Source organism: Dermacentor silvarum, chromosome 10 (assembly GCF_013339745.2).
Source record: "Dermacentor silvarum isolate Dsil-2018 chromosome 10, BIME_Dsil_1.4, whole genome shotgun sequence".
NCBI classification, from domain to species: Eukaryota; Metazoa; Arthropoda; class Arachnida; order Ixodida; family Ixodidae; genus Dermacentor; species Dermacentor silvarum.
The window spans coordinates 154,751,193-154,768,331 of NC_051163.1; the positions used below are offsets into that span (position 1 = coordinate 154,751,193).

At 47.6% G+C, this 17,139-nt stretch overlaps 1 protein-coding gene and 1 non-coding gene across 2 annotated transcripts in view; one reads left to right on the forward strand and one right to left on the reverse strand.

Moving 5' to 3' along the window:
* The window catches only part of LOC119431100 (ras-related protein Rab-23), a 93,349-nt gene that overhangs the window by 32,626 nt on the left and 43,584 nt on the right, over window positions 1–17,139 (reverse strand). The window lies entirely within an intron of this gene.
* Trnas-gga (transfer RNA serine (anticodon GGA)) lies at window positions 10,669–10,743 on the forward strand. Its single transcript has one exon. It is a non-coding gene; the product is annotated as a tRNA-Ser (tRNA).

A 17,139-nucleotide genomic window follows, 5' to 3' on the forward strand; every position in this document is an offset into this window, starting at 1 on the left:
CTTTTACGAACAGCGTTAGCGTAAGAACGTTTCCTGGAGCACGAGCCTTTCATTTATGTTCCACTTATATGAACACTCCAAGCGAATTTTGCCGTCGGCGTTGCCGTGAGGTTCCATATATATTTAGCTATATGTATACTATATGCCATGCCATGCCATCCGACATGCGGTATATGCGGGTTACATTGCCACACCATTTTATCACTAAAGTTGCTCATAGCAGGTGTCTTACATTCTTGACAATATTATTCCTCTGAATTTGGAAAATGTCAGCCTACAAACGAATGTCATGAAAGAAAACACCGACAGCGCATGCCGTTTATCTTAAATCTTCTCAGACTTAAATATTAGTGCGAAACAATAACAGAGCTCAAATCTGAAAATGATGTAATTTTATTGGCGCGGCTCTGCACGACCTCCGGGACCGGCCCAGGAAAGAGGTTTGGAACATACCCGATGGTAAAGTCGCTAAGGAAGACGTATTAACAAACATAAATCAAATTGTCCGATGGGAGGATTCAGAGGACCCCTAGCACAACCGCTCGTTTTTAGTTAGTCAGCTGACATTTACTTCAATGCCTACTGCCACTACACCTACGAGTCTTACACTTCATGTAATATTCTAACACGCTGCTATCGCATTCATTGATTCGCCCTTATGGCAAAAACGTGATAACGTTTTGTGTAAAGCACGCACCCAAAGTACGGTACACGAGCATTTGTACATCTTGAGCCCCGTCGGAATGCGGCCGTTGTGGTGGGGAATCAAACCGCCTACCTCGTTCCCATCACCACAACGTCATAACCACTGAGCCTTTACGACTGGTCTAACGGGCTGACTTCTCGGCGAACAATGCCACTGTCCCGCGGCCAAGCTAATTGAAAAGTGTCTAATCATAGACTAAACGGAGGATGAACGAGAAACTCAAAACAGTCTGCTTATGCTGCAATCCTTATTTGCCAAAAAATGTTAACTTCTAAAAAAATTATACGCGCTAACGGTGCCCATGCGTGGCGACTCAGCTCGCATCCCGACCTCGTGATGCGAGCTTCCATAGGCCATGTCAACTCCAGGAATGCCGTCAGGCGTCTTCTTGGTGGTTCGCGGTGTCATCACGCAAGAGTAGCGCGTTCTTAAAAGAGGGAGAAGGTTCAGCTAAATGAACAATGGGAATCTGCAATATATATATATATATATATATATATATAGTGTGTGTGTGCGTGCGTGTGCGTGCGTGTGCGTGTGTTGAGAAACAGGTTGAAGTGTCCGACGTAAATATTCACTGGCCTGCATTTAGAAGTTCTTACCCTACACAATCACTCATAAGAGCAAACGTTTATCCAATCCTGGTGCTGAACATACTATTAGCGCGAAGCCGTCCGGTCTACGGCTGGCAAGGATCACTTGTGAACGAAAAAGCTTTGCGAATTCGGCCCCTGACGGCCCCGATGTCAAGCAAAGCGGACAGCGCGGGAAGCTGCGCATGAGTACGGTGGTATAGTGAACACATCCACGGCGAGAAAACAAAGGGCTTAGGAGGAAGGACCGGAGGGTAATCCCCTCCTGCGTGAGCGACGTAATCGCTCGGTCTCATTACCACAGGCCAGCCGGGCGCCTTCGTGCTGTATATCTCGAGTCACGACCATGACGGATGGAGAGAAAGAAAACAGGAACGGCTGACCCTCGCTTCAGCCGCGTGTCCCTCGAGGAGAGGAGAGTGCGTAGTCGTGCCTGTGTTCCGAAGGGTCGCGAGGCGGGCACTTGTGCAAACGGTGACAGAACGTTTCCACGCGATGGATCAACAGCGGAAACAAAAAGGCGCAGATCAAGGCGGACTGGACTGAGAAAGGCGCGCGCGCCTTAATTGTGTCGCTCCACTTCTAAGTGGACTTGCACGCTCTCTTCGTCAATGCGAGGCGCCGTTGAGTGAGGACGATCGGCTGAGCTGCTGTCAGCCATCTGGTCCCGCGCTCCGAGTGAGAGGGAGAGAAGGGAAGTAGGAAAGGTGGGGAGGTTAACCCGACTTTGTCCAGTTTGCTACCCTACACGTGGGGACGGATATGGGGTAGTGAAAGAATTAGAGAGAGAAGACACCGAGTCTTGATCGTACGTTCACGTGCACTAGGCTAGGTGCAGCATGTCTGCAGTTGGGCAGTCAAGATTGTTCACTTCAGTTACTGAAGAGCTCTAATGGCGTTCTGGCTGATGAGGCTGTGAGGCTGCAGGCTCCCAAGAACTCTCTCTGCTTCTGTAAATCAAATTGTCGTATTCGCTATCGCACTGCTGTCTGCCACAGTCTACCTGTTACGTCGTTCGGTAAAGCGACAGAGGGGTAAAAGAGGTGGTGCCGGGTTCGATCCCCGCGGACGAGGAATGATTTTTCTTCAACAGTGAGGCTTTTTTTCATTCTGAGGAACTCGTGTGGGTTTCCTTTGTACCCTGTTAACTTGTATCGGATGATCATCTCCCTTTTTCATCTTACTCCGCCTAGAGGATGCTGGCTGCCATGCACTGTCAATAAAGGAACGGTAGCAATTCGTTACTTATTCCATAACAGAAATGCAAATTACTGCTAGCCGCACCGTAACTATCTAGCAGCGGTGGCTGTCACGTGAATTGCGGCCATGGAGAAGGGACAAAAGTTGGGTAAAAAATGCAGGACAATGTGTGCGATAGCGCGCGGCACAAATTTGACACTCGTCTTTGAAAAAAAAAACAATGTATATCGTAGTGATGCGGACGACGCTGTAGCTTCCTTAATTGAGACTCACGCTGCCGCAGGGTGCTGTCGCTAAATTATCTGCGTGGTAAAGTATTTCTGTGACCTGAAATGTGATTCGCATGAACGAAGACACACTTACCGGCATTCAGAGACGACAAGACGGCCGGTGCGCCTTCGGAACCAGCTATCGCGGGCGAATGACAAACTGCAAACGTGCTGTGCATGGTCTGCTGCCGCCCGCGCCATTCCCGCAGTACATCATCATCATCATCATCATCATCATCATCATATTAATAATAATAAAAACATGACGGTCGCCTACAGGCGCTGGAAATTCTGGTCTATGTGGGTGCTGTTCCTGCGCTGGTTTCATACTATATATGATTTCATAAACGCCACGTGTAAAAGGAGTAACAGAAATGGCTTTCAACACATAAAGCTATAGCGTTGTCCAACGTGGCACGAAAAGTGCCGCGCTCGGAAAACTGGATGATCGCCCCTTCAACGAAGAAAATGTTCTAGGCCACTGGTCCAGACGCGTTTTGGCACTCAAGGTAAGGGCTCTTCTCAAGTTCTTAAAGACTTGTGAATTGCGCGACCGACTTTGAAAGTTGTAGCGCGTAGCATCGCGCTATTGTGTAAATTTCTCTCACTTTATTTTTTTTTCTAAGCTTGTTTCTTCTATCACCTTTTATTCCCTTTACTCCTTTCCCCAGCAAAGGGTAGCCAACCGGTACTTACACTGGCTAAGCTGCCTGTCTTTCCTTCCCTTTTGTCCCTCTCTCTCGTGCGCGAAGCCAGATTGTCCGGACACACAACCGACCTAAACTGGTTTAACTAAACCTAGCTCTTACCCAACCACATCCGCCCTATCCATCCCGCTCGAAACCAGGCCGGCGAGGCCAACTGCTTCAATTGTATATCACTCCTCCATTCACCCCGACCATTCATCTTTCTCAAAACTCAACACGTCCCGGAAGTCAAAACAAACAAACTTCGCGATGACAGCTCCCCGCTCACGCTTCTGTACGTAACGCCAGAGACAAGTGTTCGCAGCGCGCCGCGCGCTAGACCTTCCGCTACCACCGTAATCATCCGCACGCTACAATACGACACTTGTTTGTCTAGTTTCCGCCGGCGTCGAGCGGGATTCATTCTACGTCCGTCCGTCTCCCGTTAACTGCGCCTCTCGAAGAAAGCGCCGCAGCTCGTTAGCCCTCGTTTCCGCGAAGTCGGGCCGCAATAGCGAGCGGCGGGCCGGCAGTTCCGCAGGAAGCGACGAAGGGGGCAGGCCAAAATGCCAGAGGCCGCAAACTGAACCGGGAATAACACTCTCTCGACTCTCTTTTCGTGTACGCACACACACCACGCCGCTTCGTTTTCGGACGTGGCTACCCCCCCCCCCCCCCGCCCGCAAGAGAGTCGTCCCAAATTACGTGAACTCGTGCGACCCGCGAGCAGCAGAAAAAAATAGAAGAAAGAGAAAAGTGCGCGCTTGAGCACGCCATTATACACACCCCGTTATTAGCCAAAAGGGAAGTCCGGCGAGGCCGCGAGGGGTCAGCACGGTCGTAACACTTTTCTCTCCCAGCCGCGAAGAGAGATAGACGCTGGCCGACGCGCGACAAGCGACTCCTGTCGGGACAATGGGCCGCTTTCACGATCTGTGGTCGTGATGAGCTCGTGCTCAATGCACCGTCTAATGCACCGTCAACCTGGATGCCGCGCGACCAAACCCCGCCCGGTCGTGTACTTTCGAAAATTCCTCTGCTCGACAATTCAGTGCGACAATTAAGGTCGACGCCTCAGCTGGACATTTTAAGTTCGACTGCGGAAAGCAGAAAGGGCTCCACCGTAGTTTCTTACAAAAAAAACAAAAAAAAATTACGAGAGGGAACTGTTGGAGCTATAGTATGTGCGAGAGCTGCAAGTTTTGCCAGCTATGAAAGGTAGTGCAGTCGAACCCGGATTTATCGAACCCGCATATAGCGAATTATTGTGTATACCGAACAGCAGCAAAACCTCCTTGAAAATTGTATATATAAAATTTCGTTTTATATATCGAAATACCTAAATATCGAACTTTCTTGTGATCCCCTTCAGATTCGATATATCCGGGTTCGACTGTATGTGCCTTTGCCTAAAGTTCATTCTTACGGCTTCGACTGGCTTAGTGGCATAGCAAGTTGATCATTTTGCAACAATATACGGCCTTATAAATGCAACAATTCGCCATGATTATGCGCGTGCAGATACGTGATGCTGTCGTGCGATTAGAAAAAAAAAGTATTGTTGTCGGAAAATTTAGAACGCTAGAGGGTGAAAATCAGTCACAAGAACGGCTGAAACCACAAGCGCGACTGTTGGACGAATCCAAGCACCTGCCCCTCATTCCTATAGTAGCGAAGGATCGCAGCCGCAGTTCCCTTCGCCTTCGACAAATGGACTGATGATATGAGCATCCCCTTTGAAGCGGTGTGAAGGCGAGTGCCACGAAGTTACCTGCTAAGGGATACTAAGAGCTAAAATCTGGCGCTGCGAACAATCAGCTATACACTCAAAACCGGATATAACGAACCCACATATAACAAATTGCTGTGTATAACGAACAGCAGTAAAACTCCCTTGAAAACTTTTGTATCGAGTTTTTATTTGATATATCGAATTACTTGTATATCGAACGTTTTTTGTGATCCCCTTCAGATTCGATATATCCGAGTTCGACTGTACTAAGGGAATTCATCGGTACAAGTTATGCACGGATTTATCTTCGCGCTTGCGGCTCGGGTGTAGGTGTGGGTGTAGAGCCCAGCGGACGCAGCAGGTCGGGTGTCATCGAATGGTGACGATACCGACGTCACTGCAAAGCGGTGTCAGTGCAAGAGAGTGTTAAGACGCTACTGCAAGCCACGTTCTCTATATATCTCGTGGTGCGACCGCAGCGTAATAGGCACCGCTGCAGTAACTTTTCGATGACTACGCTCAGGTTCGGCAGGCGACTTGGAGGCACGAGGCCCTACAGCATGGAAGCCTGACCCGTCCTGCCCGCCCATTTACTTCTGCATATACTAAGACCACAATTATACGACGCCTTAATTATTATAAACCGCTTGTCTATGTTTTTTTTTTTTTTGAAGATTGCCATAATTTTTCTCAACGTCCGTTCTTCAGCTGGTTTACAGCTGATTTACAGCTGGTTTACAGCTGATTAAAAGCTATCTTACTAACCGGACGCAAGTTGTTCAAATAAATGATTCATTCTCATCTCCAATAATCACTAACGTTGGCGTTCCCCAGGGATCGATCCTGGGACCCCTCTTGTTTTTGTTATTTATAAATGATTTACCACTTCGTTTGAAACACACTAATGCTCTTCTCTATGCTGATGACACTACAATTTTTACCGCACATAAGGACCCACTCATACTACAACATTCACTAAACATCGACTTAGATAACGTTCTTTCATGGTGTGAATCGAACGCATTACGTATCAATCCATCGAAAACTAATTTTATGGTGTTTCATTCCCCACAGTTATTGCCGAACATCTCTTCATTAGCGGTGACACTTGATGGACACTTCATTCATACATCTGCCTCCACAAAATTTCTTGGTGTAATATTAGATAAACATTTGAAATTCAGTGAGCATGCTCAGTCCTTAACTCAAAAAGTGTCTTTCGGTATTCATGTGATTATCAAAACACTGCCTTACTTTTCAACCGAAATCCTTCTTTCCTTATATTACGCATTTATTCATAGCCATCTGTCGTACTGCCTATCATCATGGGGAAATACGTATTGGTCGCATATAGGTCATCTTGAACGCTTACAAAAGCAAGCTTTAAGACTTATCACTTTCAACCCATTTTTATCACCATCAGCCCCCATTTTTCGCAGTCTGAATATTTTGCCTCTGCGTAAACTTGTTAGCCACAAAATTCTCATAATCATGTTTCGTGTTTTAAATCATGAATTATACATTTCTAGCTTTTCTGATGTCACTCTTGTAAATACTAACAACACAAGGTTTTCAACTAACCGTAATCTACTTTTACCCAAAATACGTACAAACTATGGTCGAATGACGACAAGATTTTCATGTGTAACTCTGTGGAACAAGCTACCTTTTGACTTGAAATCACGCACAATGCACTCATTTTGTAAACGTCTTAAAATTGAATTGTTAAACGATTTGTGACTTTATTGTTTTCTTTTGATTTCTTTGTTTGAAGCAAATTGTCATTATTACTTATATTGCCCTACTTTTTTTTTCTACTCTCTTTTTTTTTCTCTCGCACACTTTTTTCTATATTTTCCTGCAATTTCGCCACTGTTTGCTGACCAATGAACTAATCCTCTGTTTAATTTTTGTTAGGAGGTCTCCCTGACAGTTCTTACTTTGGGACCTCTGATTGTTCAATCACAATGCAAAACGAATGTATACAACAAATGTATATATTTTGAATAAACTTCAAACTTCTAAACTTTATGCCTCAGCGTCTTGCCCGCCTCATGATCGCTCCACGTCAGCTAGTTGCCAAGCGGCCAGACCTATCAAACGGCCTCTTTGGATTGCTTGACCGCAAGTGACGACAAGTTGAAGCTTGTGTAAATGACCGCTGCTGTTACAACCAACACTGCATATGACACTATGCCAAGTCCTCTTTTTTTTTTTTACAGTTATATAGCTGCGCCCTCTATTCGGGGTGCATAACGGTAGAATAACGAGGAAAACATGGAGTTGCGCGCTATGCCTAGATATGATAACCGGTGGTCTTTGCCAGTAACAGAATAAGAATGCCCTGAAAAGGATAACGCGGTCGATACAGCACTAGGTTGTGTTAAAAGACGAGGAAGCATGCAGCTACTTTATGTCGCTTTGCAAAGAACAGCGGTAACTGAAGACAGGACGATGCACCAAAATACACTGAAATTTCCTATTTCGAATCGACTCCCGAATGTCGAGGCAAACATTGAACATTTCCTCATTTCCGAACAAAGCGAGATATAAAGTCGGCGTGGAGCACGTTTGTTAATAAAAAAAAAGATGCCTATTTACATTATTTGATGCATGCATGTAATGATGTTCGCAACTGTACGCCAGCTAAGCTGAGGAGCTTTCAGTTATTTCACCCGCCGTGGTTGGTTAGTGGCTATAGCGTTCGGCTGCTAAGTACGAGGTCGCGGGATCGAATCCCGGCCACGGCGGCCGCATTTCGACGGGGGCGAAATGCGAAAACACCCGTGTACTTAGAGTTCAAGAACCCCAGGTGGTCCAGATTATTCCGGAGTTCCCCACTACGGTGTGCCTCATAATGAGATCGTGGTTTTCGCACGTAAACCCACATTATTTCGATAATTTCGATTTTTCAGTTATCTCGTGCACCCTGGCAACGGCTGCAATGAGACAAGAAACAAGCACGTCACCATATGTAAATTGTTGAAGGAGAAATGTGTGATATGCCACACAGCACTATACGGTGTTTCAAGCGGATGCAAAAATAACGATGCTGGCCAAGTAATAAAATACTTCAATGAAATAATACCGTGGTATATATAATATGCTGAAAAGAGGGGCATTCTTATTGAATGACTCCGGATATTATCGAGCCGAAGTTACCTTCCCCTTATGTTTACCCAGGAACAACTGAATCCGTATTCACAAAACGTTATTAAGCGAGAATTGTGCGTGAGAGGATATTTCCGCCAACCCTGATGTTGGACATAGCATTCGCAAAGACGGTGGGCCACTGGCAAAAAGCACTGACGAGCGAAAGGTTTTGTCAGTTTTCTTTTATATATTTATCACAATACCCACAGCGCCTTGCGGCATTACAGTGGGAAGGGGGGGGGGGGGGGGGGGGGCAGTAAAACGCTAACACAATCCATAAAAGCAGGCAAAGCGAAAAAGAAAGCAAGTAAGCTAGTTGCTGAATATACAACCCTGAAGAAACAACAGTTTAGGTACAAGGACACAACCACACAACCAAAATAAAAAAAGAAGCAACACCTTTTACAACTATCGAGGTAGCAATGGCTTAATTACAGTGCGCCTTCCGTAAAGACGATGAAAATACATCAAGGAGGTAATTATGACAATATCACGTAGCAGTTTATGCCATTCGCGAATTGTTTGGAGGGGGGGGGGGGGGGGGCATCCTAAAGAAGGTCGTCTTGCATCTTATCTCTTTGATTTTATAGGCATGATCAAGACGCGGTGAGACGTAGTCGGGATTGCACATATAATGCTCCCGATTGATACCCGTCTTAGTATGGAATATGCTGTGCAGAAATTTTAGTCTAAGGGATTTTCTTCGCTTCTGCAGTGGCTCCCATCCAAGGTTATGCTTTGCACTGGACGCACTGAAATTGCGGGAATAATTGGCATGAACAAATCCGGCCCCTGATGCCTCTGTGCAGCCGTGGCTCTGCGACTAGCAGAACCGTTATGAGCAATCCGCACTCTCAACAGTATATCCCTTCCCCGGGACTCCAATAAGAGTTGTTATCCCTCATAATCCAAACAAAAGCGAACATTCGACAAAATTCGAATAGTGAGTTCGCGAACCGAATAGCACTCGAATAGCAAGGGCTGTTCGCATTCATATTCCAAATTTAGAATATTCGCGTACACCTAGTTAAAATTATTTACGAGGAACGCTGAGAGATATACGCGTGAACTAGTGCGCTCAAAGCTGAAAATCTGGAAAGGAGGAAATGTAAAGAGTGTAACAAGATTTTATTTTTATTGTTAAGATCTTTTTTTTTTTCATTTCTCTTTTTCTTTTTTTCGTTACTTAGGCATTGTGCAAAGGTTCAATCATGTTCAATTAGTTACAAACATGTTGTCTGTCAACTTCTACGCATTATGTTGTTGTTGTTGTTTTTTTCTCTCTTTTTTTTTATAATGTCGACGTGTATCGAAGGTATACCTTGTCGTTCCGGAGGCCGATCTATGTGACAGCTGATGTCAACCTTCAGCTCAGTATTATGAAAATCATGTATTCTCAACCAAGCAAGGAAATAAAAAAAGTGTGGTAAGATATTACGGTAACAGATAAACATTGGTGCAAGTATATGAAGGTGGCACTTTTCAGGGTATCCAATGTAGCCCGGCATAGTCAAGTAAATTGCAGCACGCACATCTTCCAATTGACAGTCCGGTTGATCGGAGCTATCAGTTGTAATTGAAATACGCTAATGACGATTACGACATTCTCGCATCGTAAGCACACGTCATCGTAAGCGTACGTCAATTTCGCACAACTGCACATACAGCACATTTGCGCGAGCGTCCATGCATGTGCGAAAGCGTCTACAACACCATCTTCCATGCTCTAAATACGTTTCTGCGCACAGAAAGAGCGACAAATGTCTTACGAGGATGTGCAGGCTGAGACACAACCTCCTTTACTTGAGATGCGATATGAGATGCGATATGAGATGCGAATGACACTCTTGAAAGCTGACACGGTACGTGGCAGCTTTCGTGTAACTGCAGACAGTGTTGAAATCGTGTAAGTTGTATATGGTCGAACTGTCTGCCTGTCTCACCAGGACTTCTAGATCGACTATGTCGCGCGGAATTCGCGTAAAGAAGACTGTGCTACAGGAGGTCATGATTCGTTTATAAGCGTAATACGCTGTCATAGCGCACCCACCAACGCTCACACTATTCAGTACTTTAGTGAACACAGGGAAGCTGGTAAAAAGAACGATGGAATTTAATCGCAGCCGAGCCGTGTGACCTGTAATTTAAAAGATCAGTTTACATATTCAAACGCAAGCTAAGGCTAAGGCTGCTACGTTTGGGCGGATGTCTCATTTTCCCTTTAATTACTTCTCTCCACCTAGCGGGTTTCCGCTGAACTATTACGTCAAACACTTGCCTTTGATTCGAGTTGTCGACAAACTCGACTTCGTCCTGCCATCTGCTAGCCGCCTGGTTAGCTCAGATGGTAGAGCGGCTGCCCCGGAAAGGCGGTGGTCCCGGGTTCGAGTCCCGGACCAGGACGAATTTTTCTTCAACTGCGAGGCTTTCTTTCGAGGAACCCGTACGGGTTTTCTTTGTAGCAATTGCTACATTTGGGTGGATGTCTCATTTTCCCTTTAAGCTAAGGCTGCAGCCCCAGGAGCTTTTCATTCTTACATTCGTGTTTGGTATAGACTGACAGCCATTTTATGCAAAAGCCAGACGCTTCGATACAACCAAATAGCGCTCCACACAATAAGCAATAAGCATTCTCCAACGTCTAGACAATAAAATAAATACTTCCCAAGCCACAGTCGACTAGCTGTCGTCATAGACATGCGGCCTATTTAAGACAAGGTAAGTTACAATGCCTTGCGCCGCAACTTCATAACCGAAAATACCATCGCAAACAGAGCGTTCCGCTCGAGTAGCTCCGCAATATTCCAAACGTGGGGTTATTCCCCTCTCCCTCAAAGCAGGCAGGTTGTTAACGCGCGTAATCAGCTGTGCTATAGCAGTTTTCGAACAATGGTGCGGTAGTCCGCGGATTAGCGCGTGATTTCGGGATAGCCTGTTTGTTACCCGCGACGGAGGTCGATCGCGGTCACTCAAGGCCGCCTGTTTCCGGCCGCCGGTGGCCGATAGCGGTCAGTTTCCGAAACGGGTCACGCGCTGGACCTGCCGAGAAGAAAGAGCTCTCGGCGCCCTGTGGCTTCTCTCAACGAGTGCATCGAGCCATGCACTCACTCACCCCTGTGTACAAAGAAACGCCGGCTCTCTAGCAGACGACAGACAGACGCACACGCAGTGCAGACGAAAACGTACACACCGTGCAGACGAAAACGCGCAAACACAAACTATAGCACACAAATACAAGTAAAGGCGTGCTCACGGACGCATACATAGACACAGACGCGGTTACACACGTGTAAACAAACACATGCCAGACTCCATGAAAAAAAAGAAAGAAAAAAAGAATGCCGTGGAATGCGTCGCCCGCCCCACTCACGACGCAACGCCGGCGCCATCAGGGCCAGCCGAAATTACTATGATACACCACTGCGTCCAAATGCGTGTGCCGTTCACACCGCCGGGGGCCGGAATCCTGCGATCGTTGTTGCGTCACCCTGGCTGACTGAACGGCAACGATTATGTACAGGCTCCTCGTACGAATCAACGCGGCGGCCGTCACATCGGCCGAAACGACTGCTCGGTCCGGAGCAGACGACGAATAACCGAGCGCACAGCGGTAGCAGACGATAATGGCGGAAGCACCCAAAAAAGTGTGCTGGATCGCTGAAGAGCGGCGGCTCTGTGAATCGGGTAAACACAGGTCCCTTCTACCACCAGTGGCCAATTTGGATGCCGCCGTTTTTTCTCTTTGGGTGCGATCTTCAATTCATTCCTGCCGGCTCGCGGTCATTGTATTATTTTCTTTTTTTTTTTTGTTCTTCCTGCTTTTACACGCCGCCCTCTTTCCAGACGCGAAATCGCATTCAAGAGCACTTAGGCGTGAGGAAATTCCGCGACTACCGAGATGGAAGGAAATGCACGGGCTGGTTTAGAGGTCCGTGCTTTCTTGGAACATTCGGCAACATGCGTGCGACTGCTGTGTGTATATGTACGCGGGAATTCTATTGTTGCGAAAAGAAAAGAACGTCTGCGGCTGTCGCCAGAAACGGGAGCGCCCCCCGAAATAATGCCAGAAGAGCGCGAAACTTAATCTCGGGCTCATTAGTGCCCACTATTGTCGTGCCTCCACAATTCCCGCGATGTTTCCTGAAGTTATTTACTACTAGTTTAGGGTGGTCCCCAGCGCTCCGCGCGGCCAGAATTGGCAACACAAAGGCACGGTCGTCGTTCGTCTGGAATTGGAGCAAAAACTTCGAAAACAGGCCACAGGACTCACGTAAAGAACCGGCGTGCCTGCCGGAGCTTGCCCGCACGAAAAAAAAATCTCGTTCTGGTATAGTAATGCGTAGCGAATTGGTGAGGTATTCGACGCCAGAAGAACTGGGGCGCCTTTCGCAAGAACTAGGATACCGGCCGTTCACGCTTATTAAGCTTATTAAGGTCTATTTGTCGCATCGCTGAAGCGAACCGGACAACAAAGCGCGGTGTCTCGCATAGGACACACAAAAGGTTACCCACCGCGGTAGCTCAGTCAACTAAGGCGTTGCGCTGCTGAGCACGAGATCGCGGGATCGAATCCCGGCCGCGGCGGCCGCATTTCGATGGAGGCGAATTGCAAAAACGCCCGTGTGCTTGCGTTGTAGTGCACATTAAAGAACCCCAGGTGGTCAAAATTAATCCGGAGCCCTGCACTACGGCGTGCCTCATAATAAGAACTGGTTTTGGCTCGTAAAACCCCAGAAAGAAGAAGAAGAAGAAGAAGCCACACAAAAGGTTGGCTTGTGCAGCCCACGATGCATGCTGCGAAACGCTTACATGCTTTCTGCGTGGGCGCGTTTCAATTCGTCATATAGCAAGAAAGATGGACTAGTTGGGTACGAGTATTAAAGCTAACAGCTTTCTTTTCCTCTATCGCCCACCTTCGTGGTTGGCGGTCGTCAGCGGTTTGTGGTCGCGGTGGTTGGATTGTGTTCCTCTAGCAGCGTTTACATGAACGCGACAGAAGCGTATCGTATCAACTTTCAAGCGTATCGCATCTCATGTAAGCGAGGTAATTCGCTAGGAAGGCGTATCACATCTAATGCGCCAAACCCTCTTTCACCAAGTCCGCTTCGAGGTAATAGAAGCCGAGACGGCCGCGCTCGGCTACCACTGGACATGGCAACCGCTGCTGACATGCTGTGAAATTTTATTAAATATGGTACGTTACCGCAAAATAAACCTCGCGTAAATTTTTCCAGGCACACAAATTAAGGAGAACCTGAACAATGTAGCCTTCGCTTTGCTGGTATTTTCGGTGCATCTCACAACGCGACAGCAGAAGTAGGCTTATCGGAAGTGAGAGCGCTATCTTTCAAATATGACACTAGGTGACATTAGTTTGCGGGACAACAAAATGCCCATTCACATAAACAGTGGCGTATGAGTATATGCGATACGATAAATTAATACGATACGATTCGACCGTAACCATGCATAAGCGCTGCTTCTGACAGGTATGAGTATGAACAGAAACACCTGGAGAGCTGAAGACAAGAGTGAAAAAGGTTACGGGATTTTATTAAGGCGAAAGCCTTAGGTGTCTATGTTGGCGATGACCTTGGCTGACCTTAGCGAAACTGCGCCGTGACGAAAAATGGCCGACGCCGCAAAAAGTAAAGTCACGTCAACAAATGCTCGGATTGACATCACATTTCTCAGGGAGGTTCCTGTAAACAAAGTAAATTAGTGGCTTTGAAAAGAAAATTTGGTACATTGCGGTCTGGGTGTGAGACGAGCACGCTTCCATGAAGCCACTGCTGCTCCACGGTTCTGGCTTATTAAAGGTATGCCTAGTGCGTGCCTTATTGCACACGTCCCATGATGAGTGAGTCAGTGAGTACGACTTTATTATAGTCCAGTGCAGACGCGGGGGTTGCCCCGCGCCACCCAGCTACTCGCACGTTAGGACCGGCAGGTCTATAGCCTACCGCGGCCCTGTAGCCTACCGCTCATCATACCAGCGTTGCCACACTGACCATCCCTCTGCGAAGGCGCTGACGACACTGGCCCACTACCAGTAGGTGCGGCGATTTCGGTGAGTTCTGTCTTTTGCTCCGATGGACAGTTGCCACAACTCTTCATAAATCTGTCTTAATCGTGACATAGGTTGCGCCAAGTGTGCAATCAGGCTTTCGCCTTAACGTTTTACAAACGTGTAGTAGCACTTGCTTAATTTTATGTCGAGAAGCGACAACAGCACGGAAGAACAAGAACAAAGAACGACTATCTTCCCGGGAATTCTCGAAGACTATGAAAAGAAAAACATCGAGCGCCAGATGCATCTGGCTTGAAACGTCCAAATGACCATGAGGCACTTATCGTGTCTAATCTTATCGCTAAACTTCGATGATGAGGAGGAGGAAATAAGAGAAAGGCAGAAGGCAGGGAGGTTAACCAGGATAACGTCCGGTTGGCTACCCTACACCGGGGGAATGGGAAGAGGGAACACAAAGATGACAGGGAGAGAGAGGAGGGAAGGAAAGAAGAGAAATGAGCGGTTAGTTCGCTGACGCGTGTGTTAGTGCACTAATAGTCACATACGTTGACACAAGCTCGTCGTCCTCAAGAAGCACAAAAGTGCCTTCACCGCTTTATGGGCCGACGAGCGATGGGGGAGGTGTTCCAGCAGCACCTGCACGGAAAGCGTCCGATCGTCCAGTTTTTTTAGCACGTTAAGCAAGATCTTGTCTTTCTTGAGCATATCGTGGACAGTGGCACAGCAGGTGGTCAATAGTTTCGTCGGTGCCGCACACCTCGCATGCTGCACTGTCGGTCACTCCAATTAATGTAGAGTATGCCTTTGTGAAGGCAACTCCTAACCAAAGGCGACAGAGAAGCGAAGCTTCACGTCGAGGAAGTCCGAATGGAGGTCGGAGTTGCAGTGAGGAGTTTATTCGATGCAGTCGTGTTAATCGTAAGTTTGGCGAGTTCCACTCGGTCAGTGAGAGACTGCGTGCCAGGTGTCGAAGCTGCCTTGCGGCGTCTGTCCTCGAAAGTGGAATTGAAACGCGGAGCTCTTCTTGGTGTGATGTGCGAGCAGCGATGTCTGCGGAATCATTGCCACTGATTCCACAATGACCAGGTACCCATTGAAATACAACCTCGTGGCCTTTTTGTTGGACGTGATGGTGAAGTTTCACTGTTTCGTATGTCAACTGTTCATGACAGCCTCGTCGGAGAACTGACTGCACGCACTGTAATGCCGGTTTTGAGTCTGAAAACACAGCCCATTTTGTAGGTCGTTCAGAGTCAATGAATTCTAGTGCACGACGCAGAGCCCTTAGTTCTGCTGCCGTTGAGGTCGTGACATGCGATGTCTTGATATGCTCTACAGGAGCATACGGGGTGGCACAGTGAGCTGCCAGAAACGCTTCTCATCTGGGACAACACAACGTTCAATTCTTTGTGATTATCGTGCTCCCCGTCGAGCCTTTAAAGGGATACTAAAGAGAAAATTACAATGCAGTTATCACTGATAAAAGTATTCTTTCAAAAATATTTTGTCACCCTCGCAGTAAGGGGTTCATACTAGAACAAAAATGAAGACCAAATCCCCCCCCCCTTTTTTTTTTTGCGCCGTGACATCACTGTCAGTACATGAGTGCGACGTCATGAATTCCAAAACTATGCTCTCATAATTGAGTGTCATGGTGGCGCAATAGATCTCAAAACTTGCTAAGCTCAGTCTTTTGGCTCCTTTCGTTTTGCCGCTTTTCCTTCTCTCCCCTTAGCTCACTCACAGGTGCTGCACACAAGAACACCAATGTTACACCTCCTTCTCGACCCCGTCTAGCGTTCTCTAGAGCGTGCGAAATCCCGGCCCGCGGAAACTTCATCCGTCCTAATGCCAGACAAAGCGCGCCGTTTGCACTCCGGCGTGGTCAAAAAAATGCGGTCGGCCGCACGGTCTTGGAAGTCCGGACCAGCCGGCCTCGAGTCCTGCGGACACAGCAGCCCACAACAGCCTTACACACCCGCCGAGCCATTGCTAAGGAAGTCTACAATCGAAGATTTTTTTCTTCTACATACTTTTTTCCCCTTCGAAGGCCCGGTCAAATTCATGACCTATAACGGCGCGTGACCGCAGAAAAACAAAGGGACGAGGTTCCTGTACACTTCGGGTCGAGATAAAAAAGACGCCCGTCCGAAGAAAGTCTTTCCCCGAACTTCAACGCCTCTCGTTCGAGCGCATGCGCGGAGGCGGAGACCGTGCAGCCTTTAATCGCCCATTCTTCTCCGGGTCGATCAGTGGTGCCACAGCAGCACCGGCTGCTGGCGATCCGCAACCACGCTTCCAATTACCCTTCACCTCCTTACGGGGGGTTGCGCCTCTAAAAGGCGCTCTCGCACGATGAAGTACGCATGCGCGCTCCCAATCGCTAATCGGGTACGGGAAGCACGCGCACGAAGAGGGCCCACGAGAAGGCGCGCACGGCAGCAGGAGCTCCAGGAAGATCGAACCAGGACATTTGGTGCGTTACCGCGTGATGCAGAAGACGGCGTCGGTAGTCCCGCAAGTGCCACCCGGTCAGCCGCAACTCGGAATCTCGCGTCGTATTCGCAAAGAAAGTTCTTACGCTAGAACTCTTCGTAAGAGCACGTGCTGCAGCCATTCGTGTGGTTGTATACACACTGTAAAATAATTTACACGCTTAATAGTGAATAACGGTGTTAATATGTCCATAACTGACACCCTTCACTGTTATAAAAACGCTTGCACCCTTTGAGGATTATCTTGTCCCACAACGATAATCGCGTCATCTGC